General features: G+C 32.8%; 1 protein-coding gene across 1 annotated transcript in view; it reads left to right on the top strand.

Moving 5' to 3' along the window:
- The first annotated feature begins 267 nt into the window (after positions 1 to 267).
- LOC131963094 (prolactin receptor-like) overlaps positions 268 to 14,447 on the top strand; it is a 47,971-nt gene continuing 33,791 nt past the window's right edge. Inside the window, exon 1 of the mRNA XM_059328233.1 lies at positions 268 to 385. The gene's annotated coding sequence lies outside the window, so the exon portion shown is untranslated. The remainder of the gene's footprint in view (positions 386 to 14,447) is intronic.

Consider the following 14,447-nt stretch of genomic DNA (forward strand, 5'->3'; position numbering starts at 1 on the left):
AGGGGAGGCCCCCAGCGCCAGCTGGCTGATGACGCGGGATCAGGTGGAGGAAAATCTCCTTAGGGAGATGGAGGAGGAGGAGGAGAAGAAGAAGGGGGTGGTGGCAGAAATATACAGCGACGGCAGTGAACGCCACAGTCCGCTGAGCGCGCACCAACAACCAGCAGCTCCACCCGCAGCTCCGGCTCTTCGGCACGGACTTCACCCGGTCCGTCCCACTAGCGGTCGCATAGAGCGGATCCCGGCTGGTCCTGGTCCTGCTGCGGGTCTCTGTAGGAGGCTTTTAATCTCAAAGTGGTTCGCTGATCTGGGAGGTAAGAAGACGGATCCGTGCTCTTAATCTGAGGCTCTTGCACAGGTGTGCCTTCACTCATCAAAAGTTCAGGTAATTAGTATTGTTTATTGTTTATTGTTTTACTTTGATCCTCATTAACTGCAAGTATTATTCCTGGGGTCCGACATATAATTTACAGTACATACAACTTAAATTAAAACAAACTTAACAATGGGAATAGTGAAGAAAAACTTCACAAAACAAAACAAAAGAAACAAAACAAAACAAAATAAAAAACAAAATAAAACCAAGAATATAAAAGATAGCAAATTTTCAAAATCAGGATCTTTTATACATTCTTTACATTTTATACATTTAATGCACTATAGCTATATTCATTGCGTAGTAGTTGATATACCTTACTAACATATTAGGTAACACTTTACAATAACCATCATTTATAAATGGTAAACAGATAGTTTATTAATGTTTAATCATCATTTATAAACCGTATATAGGCCATTTTGAATGGTAAATACATAATTTATTAATGTTTAACTAACTACATTAACATAATGCAAATTAGTGACATTTCCATCAGCTGGTTTATAGCAAATAAACAAAGCTGCAGTAACGTAATTTGGTCAGAAGATGGCAGTGTCATTTATTGCTGTAGGCTAATACGTCAGTAAACTGTAAAAAAGCAATTGTTGTTTTTACGATAAAAAAACGGCAGCTGTGGTTGCCAGAACTTTACCGTAATAAATACGCTGCAACTTTTTCTAATATTACGGTAAAATGATATTAGCACTGCTGATTTTGCATTTAAGATTGCCATTGTATTCCATTTTTTTCTGAATAACTTTAAGGTTTTTCCATCAAAATAAACACTGTTCTGCCATATAATAGTATATATAATAATATATAAATGAAAACGCATAATATAAAGATTTTACCATTAAATATTACAGTATATTTTGTTAGAGACATGGTGTTTAGTACATTTAACAGTGAGAAAAAGTATTTTTACAAAAAATAATTGCAAATTTTTTTTGGGACTTGTATTAAATACATAATACAGTGTATTTTACAGTGGAGTAATGTATTTTTCAAAAAACAAACTGATATATACATTTACGGTGTTTCATTGTTACTGAAACTGAATTAACCCATTTTTCATATTACGTCTTTTACTGTTACCGTTTAGAAGTGTAGAAGAGGTAGAGAGAAAATCTAGTTAAATGTTCCCTACGTCAGGACTTTTTTGGAAAAAGCATTTCCATCTCCCGTTGAGAGCATTGACTATAAAAAAAAAAAGCAAGCATAAAAACTTTCATATACATTTTCATTTTTTTTTTATGAGGATCTTCAACATGCACAGAGAAATCTGTTGATGGAAACATGACTGTTGTTGCAAGTAGTAAAACAAAACAAGAAAATAGAGAATAAAGTTGAAGAGACGAGTTGAGGAGCAGACAGAGTTTTATTTAAACTAACTCCAAGCTGTTCGCTGCTGGTTTGTTCTACTTTACTGTATCCAGATCACATGTTACTATCTGATCCAATCTTTGTCTTCCATCAGAATATGTTTCACTCTTTATTTGGAGTCTGAAGCTGTAGGAAGATATCAAAAACAAATGTCTTGTTTGTGACCCAGATGAGTCATTGCAGTGGTTAACATGGTTATAAAACAACAGATAATTCCATTCAGGTGATGAGGGGGTTCTGAATGTGTGCTTTAATCAAAATAAATAGCAAATTTATTAATCACACAGTCAAAATGTATGATTAAAATGTATATATATATATATTTAAAGTTTTATAATAACAAAACAGAAAGTTTCCTCAATTTTATTTCCTCAACTTTTGACCGTTTTTAAAACATTTTTTTACATTTAATTCTAAGTTTTATAGTAACAAAACAGAAAGTTTCCTCAATTTTATTTCCTCAACTTTTGACCGTTTTTATTTATTTATTTTTTACATTAAATTAAAAGTTTTATAGTAACAAAACAGAAGGTTTCCTCAATTTTATATAAATGAATAAATGAATGATTAATAAATGATAAATGATGATGATGATGATTATTATTATTATTATTATTATTATTACCTAGAATTCACTGTAAATTAACATTCAAGATTCATGGTTAATAATTGTAGAAAAAAAACAAAAGAAATGGGGGGGGGGGGGGGGGGGGGGTGTGAAAGTCTCTTGTTGTTGCTGTTGTGGAGAGTTCACAAACATCAAACAGATTATTTTAAGTTGGCGTGAAAAAGGTTGAGATCCACTAAGGAGACATCATGATTGCTCAATACAAAATTTAGAAGAGAAAACAAGTGTTTTTGTACACTGTAAAAACAACTGTTGTAAAAAAACGGCAGCTGTGGTTGCCAGAACTTTACTGTAATAAATACGGTGCAACTTTTTTATATATTACAGTAAAAAGATATTGGCACTGTTAATTTTTATGTTTAAGATTGTCATTTTATTCCATATTTTACCGTAACAAATAAAACGTTTTTCCGTCAAAATAAACGCTATTCTGCCATATAATGGACAAGAAAATGCTGCATGAATTAAAGATTTTACCATTAAACATTACAGTATATTTTTGTTAGAGATATGGTGTTTAGTACATTTAACAGTGAGAAAAAAAGTATTTTTACAAAAAATGAATGCAAAAATGATGGCTTGTATATATATATATTACAGTATATTTTTTTTACTACAAACATGGTGCCAGTGTTTTTTACAGTGGAGTAATGTATTTAAAAAAATTAAAAAAAAGTTTAAAAAAAATACTGTTTTGGCTGATATATACATTTACAGTGTTTCATTGTTACTGAAAATGAATTAACTCATTAATCATTTTACGTCTTTTATTGTCATGGTTCAGCAGTTTTTCACCGTAAAATCTAGAAATTTTTTACAGTGTGCTGAACGGGAGTTTGTGAGAAACTTCAAAGCTTTTATGACCTCCTGTAGTGGTTTTAATCCCTCTTTCACTTTGTTTCACTGTGAGCAGCTTCAGAATTAATCCCTCACGTGGAGCTAACTTTTTATAAAACATTATGTTCTTTCAGTCCAGTGGAGCTTTGATCCAGTGTGTTGATACTAAATAACCTGATTGAAATTCCTAAAAGCAGCGTGCAAATGTGACTTCCAAACACAGGGAAAGCTTTAAACTCCTTCCACACTGTAAAAAAAATATTTTTACGGTAAAAAACTGTGGTTTTCAGAACTTTACTGTAATAAATACGGTGCAACTTTTTAAAATATTACGGTAAAATGATATTAGCACTGTTAATCTCACGTTTAAGATTGCTATTTTATTTCATTTTTTACCATATAGATAAAAAGTTTTTCCACCAAAAGAAATGCTGTTCTGCCATATAATTGACAAGAAAATACTTTTTATCAATACCGCATGAATTAAAGATTTTACCATTAAATATTACAGTATATTTTTGTTAGAGATATAATGTTTAGTACATTTAACAGTTGCAAAAAGTATTTTAACAAAAAATAAATGCAAAAATTACAGTGATGGCTTGTATATATATTACATTATATTTTTGTTACGGTGCCATTGTATTTTACAGTGGAGTAATGTATTTTAAAAAAAGAAAATGTAAAACATTTACGGTGTTTCATTGTTACTGAAACTGAATTAACCCATTTATCATTTTACGTCTTTTACTGTCATGGTTTAGCAGTTTTTCACCGTAAAATCTACAGACATTTTTTCGTGGATAAAGAGAAAATGATTTATCTTCATGGTTGCTGCACGTCACTCCAAGCGGCATGTGATTACACCCACAACTACAAAATGCACAACAACAATGAAACAGTTTCATGCTCCTCAGATATTATTCACACTGTAAATTAGAGCTACAACTACAACAGTGGGGCCATTATAGGTTAAAATAAAATAAAAAAAGAAAATTAAAAAGAAGCTGGAGGAAGAAGCACAATATTCAGAGAAATAAACAGAATTTTCTAAAAATGTTTTATTATTTTATTGTGCAATAATACAATACAGTGATATGGACAGACAGGGAGTGAATATTAAACAGCGACAATGATGGTACCCCTGTGTGTGTGTGTGTGTGTGTGTATGTGTGTGTGTGTGTCCGTGCGTGTGTGTTTCAGTTATAGATCTAGTAGTTAAGTATTGATATATTATAATATAGAGAGAAAAAAATATATATATATACAATAAAACATAAATATATATATTATTATTACCATCATTATCACTATATATAATATAATATATATTAAAATGATATATATATATAAATTAAAAAAATAAAAAAGAGAATTTTCTCAATTAAAGTCATACATTTTTTAGAAGAAAAAAAAACTTGGATATTCTCTGAGATTTAAGTGTTAAAGAGAAAAATGAACACATTGATGTGAAAACAGTCACAAATGAACCAGATTTTTTTTGAAATTTTCTGGTAAATTTGTGTTTTTTTTTTCTAGTAAATCTGAGATTTTTTTTCTAATAAAAATACTAATTCAATCTAAAAACTTAAATCTAAAATACCTCCAATGGCCCTAATACGCCGTCATATACAACCTTGTGTAAAAGTGAATAAGAATTGGAGCCTGATAAAGTTTGTACAGGATTTGAAAAGTGCTCTGTTTTTATTATGTTTTCATATTTACTATAGTTTCATGCTCCTCAGATATTATTCACACTGTAAAATAGAGCAACAACTACAACAGTGTAGGGCCATTATTGGTATAAATAAATAAATAAATAAATAAATAAAGAAGCAGGAGGAGGAAGCACAATATTTAGAGAAAAAAAACAGAATTTTCTCAGTTAGTCATACATTTTTTAGAAGAAAAAAAACTTGGATATTCTCTGAGATTTAAGTGTTAAAGAGAAAAATCACAAATGTACCAGAATTTTTGGAAATTTTCTAGTAAATTTGAGATGTTTTTTCTTGTATACTAACTGCTAACTTTGAAATTAGTTTTTTTTTTGTCAATGTACAATTTTAATCTAAAAACTTAAATCTAAAATACCTCCAATGGCCCTAATACGGCGTCATATGTAACCTTGTGTAAAAATGAATAAGAGTTGGAGCCTGATAAAGGTTGCACAGGATTTGAAAAGTGCTCTGTTTTTATTATGTTTTCAGATAATAATGTAGTTTCAGAAGACAAAAGTGCAGCTGCATGTTGTACACGGAAGGTGTGGTCTTATCTGTTCCAACACATGAGGCCACTGAGGAAGTGTAGTTGCTACTGCGAGGCAGTTACACTATACATAAAAACCAATCCATACCTTACTTCCACTTAATCTCCACAGTATGTTGACTAATAAACAATACAGTACATTTCTGGAGATATTACTTTTAACAGTGTAAAAAAGTGTTTTTTCAGCATTTCAGTGTCTGAGTGTCTCCAAAAGCTCCAAATCCAGACTTGTTCACTCCATCCAGACTAGAAAACAAAGCAGCTTGGAGCCCCTTTACCTCTAAAATTCTGGCTGTAAACTCCATGATGCCAGTTTCAGTTTGATGATGATATACCAAGTAAAACTGGAGTCAAGCTCAAATATATTTAGTATAAAATTATAGAACTAGATGTAACCCTCTTATATGTTATATTTGAAATCTATGTTCACAACATTTCAAATTCTTGAGTGAGCATGATAGTGTTTTGAAAGTAAAAAAAAGATTCAAAATCACATTTTATGTTGGACTAAAGGACTAAAAACGACAAGACAAAATAACTAAAAAAGACACAAAATGATCAAAAAAAAGACACAAAATGACCAAAAAAAGACACAAAATGACCAAAAAAGAAACAAAATAACTAAAAAAAACATAACAAAGACCCAAAATGACCACAAAAAGACACAAATGACTAAAAAATGACACAAAATGACCAAAAAAGATACTAAATAACTAAAAGACACAACATGATTAAAAAAGACACAAAATGACCAAAAAATGTCACAAAAAGACACAAAATGACCAAACAACACCCAAAAAACACACAAAATGACCAAAAAAGAAACAAAATAACTAAAAAAAACATAACAAAGACCCAAAATGACCACAAAAAGACACAAATGACTAAAAAATGACACAAAATGACCAAAAAAGATACTAAATAACTAAAAGACACAACATGATTAAAAAAGACACAAAATGACCAAAAAATGTCACAAAAAGACACAAAATGACCAAACAACACCCAAAAAAGACACAAAATGACCAAAAAACACACAAAAAAGACACAAAAAGACACAAAATTACAAAAAAAAAGACACAAAATGACAAAAAATACACAAAATTACTAAAAAAGACAAGACAAAATAACTAAAAAAGACACAAAATGACTAAAAAAAGACACAAAATGATCAAAAAAAAGACACAAAATGACCAAAAAAAGACACAAAATGACCAAAAAAGAAACAAAATAACTAAAAAAAACATAACAAAGATCCAACATGACCAAAAAAATACTAAATAACTAAAAGACACAACATGATTAAAAAAGACACAAAATTACCAAAAAATGTCACAAAAAGACACAAAATGACCAAAAAACACACAAAATGACCAAAATTGTTACGCTAAACACACAAGACACAAATAAAATAGAGTCCCACTAGAATAAAAACCAGAGTTGGATGACAGGATCACACACAATCACAAGATCACATTGATGTTTGTTTTTCTTTGTTTCTTTTTGGTTCAAAATGTTGATCCAGTAAGTCAGAATAAAAAATCAATTATTATTAGGTCATATAGGTGAGGTTGTGCTGAAAAAAATATACCAACATGGCATTTAAACATTTTTTAAGTGGTGTATACAGGCAGGATGGAAAGGATTAAAAAATGGACTAAATAGCCCAAAACTCCATAGAGTTAAAGGGAAGTAGTGAAAACTTCCTGTTTGTTGTTATTTAACAAACAGTGACCCTGCTCACTTCTGTTCCATAGCATGAAGGTTTGAAATTAGAATGAGAAGCTGCAGGGACTGTTTAACATTGTTAACATTATGATAAAGAGCTTATCAGTGTCTTCTCAGTCTTGTGCCCTTCGACATGTCATTAAGTGAATTATCTGTGCATGCTAGGGGGGAAAAACAAGATAATTTACATGTCGTGCTAAAGGTCAGAGGACGTACAGAACTTAATGTCTATGTTTAAACAGATTTTCTGCTGCGCTGCACAGCAGACCGGAAGCTCTGTATCATTATGTTGAGAATGTTAAACAGTCTTGTTTCTTTAACCCTTTGGAGTCTTCGGCTATTTTGTCGGTTATTGAATACTTTTCATTCTGCCACTTAAAAAATCTTTACCATACCGTGGTGATGGTATCAGTTTTTTCAGCACAACCTCACCTTAATGATTTTTTCACTTTGACTTACTAGATCAACAGTTTAAGCCCAAAAGACAAAAAACAACAACAATAAAATCAGATTAAAAAATTACATATATATATTTTAAAATCATTTTCATCCTCAATGAAGAATTTTAAATCAAGTCAAATATGTAAGATCACTTCACATGGGGACAAAAAACTGCCGAGTGCAAATACATAAAGTGCCTGGAATACATGTGCAAATTAGTTTTAGTCATAGGAATAAAGTACATAGATCACATGTGAGTTAAAGTTTCCAACTGTTGAAAATGGTTGCAAATGTTATATGCAAAAGGTAAAAACATTTTTTAAAAACTTTTTATACTAAATATATTAAATCTCTTCTTTTTACTATCACCATCAATCAAAAACTAGGATGTAGTTTAAGCCAATCCTTTAGAGGGAAGCTGACGGTGCTTTGATTTTTTATTTGTGACGTCATGAAGACGTAGAACGAAGAAGGAGTAATGTGCTGGTGCTTTCAAGGAGTATTAATGATGTGGTTCAACATCACTGCAGTTTTCAGAGCTTCAGTTTAAACACGCTTAAACGCTGAAAATCACTTTTTTACACTGTATTTTTTTTTTTTTTTCAGAAATATGTTGTGTTATTTTACATTTTTTTGTAATGTTTTTCTTGTTTTTTTTTTTTACTAAAAAAGTGGAAATGCCATAAAAAAGGTGAATTAATTAATGACAAATATTATCCTTAAAATGGAAGTTGAAATCTGATAGAAATCGTACAAGTTGAGTTAATAACTCAACAGGAAGTGCCAGTCAATTAAAAACGGACTAAATCTATTGTGTTGGATTCATTCAAAATTCTCTTGATTTAGAATTACATACCCATAAAGATTATATTAAATGTGATCAAAATAAGTAGATTCTATCTCAAACATTTTACATAAGAGTTACTTAAACAACTGCCTCAAAATCAAGGACGCATTTATATTTAATAGATTTTATCAAATATATCAAGTAAAATGAAATGACTACAGAATTTATTACAGTGTGCAGAAAAACTTTAAAATTTATTTAAAATAACTTTTTTTTTTACAGTGTGGTTGTTTCGTCCTCTCACTGTGTTAATGCGTTTCCTGCGTGTTCCTGTGTTCCTGATCTAAACTGTGTGTTAATTAGTAACATGCAGGATTATATAAAGCTGTGCTGACGTTCTCCCTGTGGATCGAACTCGGCTGTCTGTTCACATCACTGTTTCCTGTCTGAGCGCCGCCTGCGGCTCTGCGAGCTGATGGGTGGATGTTGGTGGAGCTGCTTCAGATAACCCTTATCACTGCTCCATCTGCACGTGACGGTTGAAATCGTGGCCACAGAGTCCAACAGGGAGTCTGACAGGGAGGAGTTGCTCTCACTGCAACAATCACAGAAACAAGATCAAATACTGTACACTGAAAAAAGTATAACCTTGCTCAAACTAAAAAAAATGATGTCCACATATCACATCTAAAATATTTGACTTCATAGAATCTAAATTGAGTCACTCCTTATGACCGGATTATTTCATGTTGATGCAAACCAGTAGTTCTCAACGTTTTTGAGTCGTGACTCCCAATTTAAAACGCATGTTGTCCGTGACCCCCGCTCACTGAACACAATCTCACACGCACAGTTCAGATCACCCAAAAAAGAAACAAAATGACCAAAAAAAGACACCAAATGACCATAAGAGACACAAAATTACCAAAAGGACACAAAATGACCCAAAAAAAAAGAAACAAAATGACCAAAAAAGACACAAATTGACCACAAAATGATCCAAAAAGACACAAAATGACCAAAAAAAAAAAGACATACACACACACACACACACACACACACACATAATGTGTGAGTGTTGAAGCCTGGTTTTGCTGTTGTAACCATTTTAATAGATTTGATTCGTAGTTTAGAATATAAATAAGTTGATTGGTTTAAGTTTCATTGGTTTAATCAATTTTTCTTAAGTAAAATAATCTTGTTTTTGGATTTAAAGAGCATTTGTTTGTGATTGTTTGCATGAGTGTTGTAATAACAGCTGGTTGTGAAGGCCAGTGCTTGAATTTCACCTTTCAATGTTCCTATTATAATTATTAATATTTTAGAATATTGATATTTCTTTATAGTGAACACCCCTTTTATGAGACTATTTTTCACAGCTTGGTTATTGGTCCCTGTTCACAGGGTGGTGCCCCGATATTAATAACTGATTATGAATAATTTAATTAACATTAATAATTATTACAGTTAAATATTATTATTAAATATTAATTTTAATATTTAATATTTGCCAATATCAAACTTGCTCCTGCCATTCCCAACAAACCCCAACACTGCCGGTAGACTGTGAGCTGAAACTATAGCGCAGCCAGAGTCAGAACATGCTGCAGAAAAACGTTGCAGAAGCACAACTGAGCATTTTAGTCTCAAAGTAGAGATGCTAGAGAGCTAGCCCGGCTAGCTCTCTAGCATCATGTTAATACACTTTGAGGTGTTTTTTTTAACCTTTGCTAAAAAAAAGGGTTAATGCATTAAATTGGACATGGAAACTTCTGGAAAAGCCAAAACTTTAGAGAAAACTGACAGCTGGGCTCCATGCTGCTTCGTTTTTACGTTGTGAGGGTTAGCCTGGCACGTTTCCTCCACACTGTAAAAAATGTTTGTAGAAATTACATTAAAACACTGTCAAATTACATCAGAATTAGGGCGTAAATTAAAAATTGTACACTTTTAATTAAATCAAAGAATAGCACAAAACTTTTACTTTTTGCTGTCATTAACTGTGGGAAACACATCTGTGGTTTAGTTTCTATGGTTTAATGCTGTTTGAATTTGGTCGTGGATGAAGAAAAAATTATTTATCTTCATGGTTTGACCTCTGTAAATGTGAGTGCTGCACGTCACTCCAAGCGACATGTGATTACACCCACGACTACAAAATGCACAACAACAATAAAACAGTTTCATGCTCCTCATATATTATTCACACTGTAAGACACAAAATGAGAAGACAAAATGACCAAAAAAAGACAAAAATAACTGAAAAAGACACAACAAAAGACACAAAATGACCAAATAAGACACAAAATGACATCACAAGATCACATTTATGTTGGTTTTTCTTTTTTCTTTTGGTTCAAAATGTTGATCCAGTAAGTCAGAATAAAAAATCAATTATTATCAGGTCATATAGGTGAGGTTGTGCTGAAAAAAAAAAAAAACAATATGGCATTTTAACATTTTTAGGTGTATACAGGCAGGATGGAAATAATTCAAAAATGGACTAAATAGCCCAAAACTCCATAGAGTTAAAGGGTAAATAAAAGCATGTAAATGCTGGAGGTGAAGTAGTTACGAGGACACCGTCAATTGGATTTTGGCGTCTGCATTAACCATAATTTAAAGGTCTGAAGTGATGTTATTCGTACGCAGATTGAAGAGGTTGGGCTGTTAATCCACAGTGTCTGGTTGACACAGTGATGAAACATTCTGCATTGTGCTTTCTCTAAAGCCTGTGTTGTGTCTCTGTCAGTGTGACACTGAGGGACTGAAAGCAGTAATTGCTTCAACAGGGAGAAGTCCCTCCTTTCTGTTTAATTGGAGTCTTTGTTGTTAAAGGTCAGAGCGTTGCCTGCGGGGACAGCAGTGTTGCTCTTTAAATAAACCTTATCTCTTATTTTAAATAGGTTTTTAAATGTCTGCTCACTCGCTACGTTTACCCGCTCACAAATCGTTATATTAATCAGTGACAGAAAAATAGCTCTTCATTTCAGAGTAAACAAACCAGCTTGTGTTTCATAACGAGGTGAGTTTGTGTGTGGTATTCTATGAGAGAAATGTTTTGTAAAATGTTGAGAATTGCTAGTTCCCTTATAAATCCAGACCCAGTGCACTGTAAAAAATGTCTTTAGATTTTACGGTGAAAAACTGCTAAACCATGACAGTAAAAGGCCGTAAAATGATAAATGGGTTAATTCAGTTTCACTAACAATGAAACACTGTAAATGTATATAGCAGCCGAAACAGTATTTTTTTTTTTAAAAACATTAAAAAAAACAAAAAAACATTACTCCACTGTAAAATACACACTGGCACCGTGTTTGTAACAAAAATATACTGTAATATATATATATATATATATATATATATATATGTATATATATATATACAAGCCATCACTGTAATTTTTGCATTTATTTTTTGTAAAAATACTTTTTCTCACTGTTGAATGTCAAAGCACCATATGTCTAACAAAAATATACTGTAATATTTAATGGTAAAATATTTAATTTATGCATCATTTATAAAGTATTTTCTTGTCAATACAGTTTTTTACTGTAAAAACAACAGTTTTTTTTCACAGTGTGTGATATATCACGCAGAATGAAGAGACGACCACAGCATGGTTGTTGTCTGCCGAACATAGTTTGTCTTGACTTATATACCATGAGGTGCTCACATATACAATAGATAGTGAACTAATACAATAACAGAAAGTCGTAAACCAAAGGCCCTCAGGAAACAAACTGCTCTTTAATCTGCATTCAAATAGTATGACTTTGACCTTCAAATCAAATGCAATACAAATACCAAAATCCAATTTTGTGTGGAAAATGCCACAAAATGTTGCCAGATTCTGCAATTTTCTGCTCAAAATATCACCTGAAAGACGGATTATTTAGAAAAAAGATCGCTGAGGTGCACTGCAAAAAAAGAAATGTTGGGTGAACTCAAAATTTCAAGGCAACAAACTTTTTTGCAATGTCCATATAGAATATAAACGTAAAATATATCTTTTTGTGATTATAGAATCTTACTCTAAGTAGGACAGAGAAAGTTTAAGCAGATAATCATAGTTTTAAAACAATATTAACACATGATCATTGTATCAAAGCATCTTGCATGATTAATCTATAAATGCACAGAAATAGGGTACATACATAGTGAATTACGCATGCATAGATAGTGCCGTTTGTCACACAGAGACAGACAACAGAGACAGAATAAGAGACAGAATAACAGATTATTTCTAACAGGTCTACACATGTGTAGAACCTGATATTGTAATAAATTCCCGATAATGTAATAACCCCGATAATGTAATAAAAATCTGCACTTGAGTCCATTGAAAATGTAATAAAACTTGATAATGTAATAACCTCCCTTTAATGTTATACTTTATTACATTATTGGTAAAAAAAAGTGGATTACATTATTGGGAAATGCACTTTATTACATTATCGGGAAGTTATTACATTATCAGGTTTTATTACATTTTCAATGGACTCAAGTGCAGATTTCTATTACATTATCGGGGTTATTACATTATCGGGAATGTATTACATTATCAGGTTCTACACACATGTTTTTGCCTGATATGCGGTATTGTGTTGATATTAATCAATATTTATTTTCTAATAATTTCTGGCTTGGCAAACCAGTCATACACCCCGTTCACCAGCTTTTCTCTGCTGAGACCAGAGTCCTCTCCAACATATTCCTAAACATGGGTACATTCCAGCAAGTATAAATTAAATATCAAGACCTCCGTGACCACAATACTGCCGCCTCGGCCCGGTAGAATAGCCGCCGTATCGGGTATAGATGGTCAAAAAGTGGTGCTCTGTGATTGATGTACATATTAAATGATTCATGAAGCCATGTGTGTTCATACGTCTGTTCTGAGGTTTTACAAGTCAAAGCAAGAAAGAATGAATGTTTAATGTGTTTGAGCATGCCGGCTCCAGATTATACGAGTCTTTAATTATCTTCCACTGAAGGAGCAGATAACCAGTTGCCATGCCCAACCACCCCGTGGTTACCGACTGATTCACTCATATCTGAAGGAACCTGACCGGTCTGTGTGGACGTCCTGTTGTGAAGCTGTACAGTGTGTGATGTGATAATATAGATTCACCTGTCAGAGACGTCTCGGCGTCTCTTGGGGGTTGTCATCATAGCAACGGGTAAAGCACTGCACTATGATTGGCCAGAAGGATCAGATAGAGATGGGCGCTGCATTTATGTATCAGATGAACCTTTAAGGAATGTGTGAGTGTTAGTGGTGCATCTCTCTGTTATTATTCCCCTTCTGTCACTTGTTTCTGACACTGAGAGGAGATTAACATGCTACATAGCAGCAGAGGCTTTCAGCTTCAGTCTGCACGAGATAGTTCTTTTAGATGCTGCAGAGGCAACAATCTGAAGATACTGACCATGTTCAGTGTCAAGAGCTGTTCCCTTTGACCTCAATATATCTGAATGAAAATTGACTCTATGGGTATCCACGAGTCTCCTTTTTACAGACATGTCCACTTTATGTTAATTATCCAAGTCTCCTCTTTAGAGACATGCCCACTTTAAGTTAATAGCCCACAAGTCTCCTCTCTACAGACATGCCCACTTTATGCTGATATTCCACAAGTCTCCTCTTTACAGACATTCCTACTTTATGCTGATAACACACAAGTCTCCTCTCTAGAGACATGCCCACTTTATGCTGATATCCCACGTGTCTCCTCTTTACAGACATGCCTACTTTATGCTGATAACCCACAAGTCTCTTCTCTAGAGACATGTCCACTTTATGTTAATCACCCAAGTCTCCTCTTTAGAGACATGTCCACTTTATGCTGATAACCCACAAGTCTCCTCTCTAGAGACATGCCCACTTTATGTTAATCACCCAAGTCTCCTCTTTAGAGACATGCCCACTTTATGCTGATAACCCTCAAGTCTCCTCTCTAGAGACATGCCCACTTTATGCTGATAGCCCAAGA

Source organism: Centropristis striata, chromosome 24 (genome assembly GCF_030273125.1).
Source record: "Centropristis striata isolate RG_2023a ecotype Rhode Island chromosome 24, C.striata_1.0, whole genome shotgun sequence".
Classification (NCBI taxonomy): domain Eukaryota; kingdom Metazoa; phylum Chordata; class Actinopteri; order Perciformes; family Serranidae; genus Centropristis; species Centropristis striata.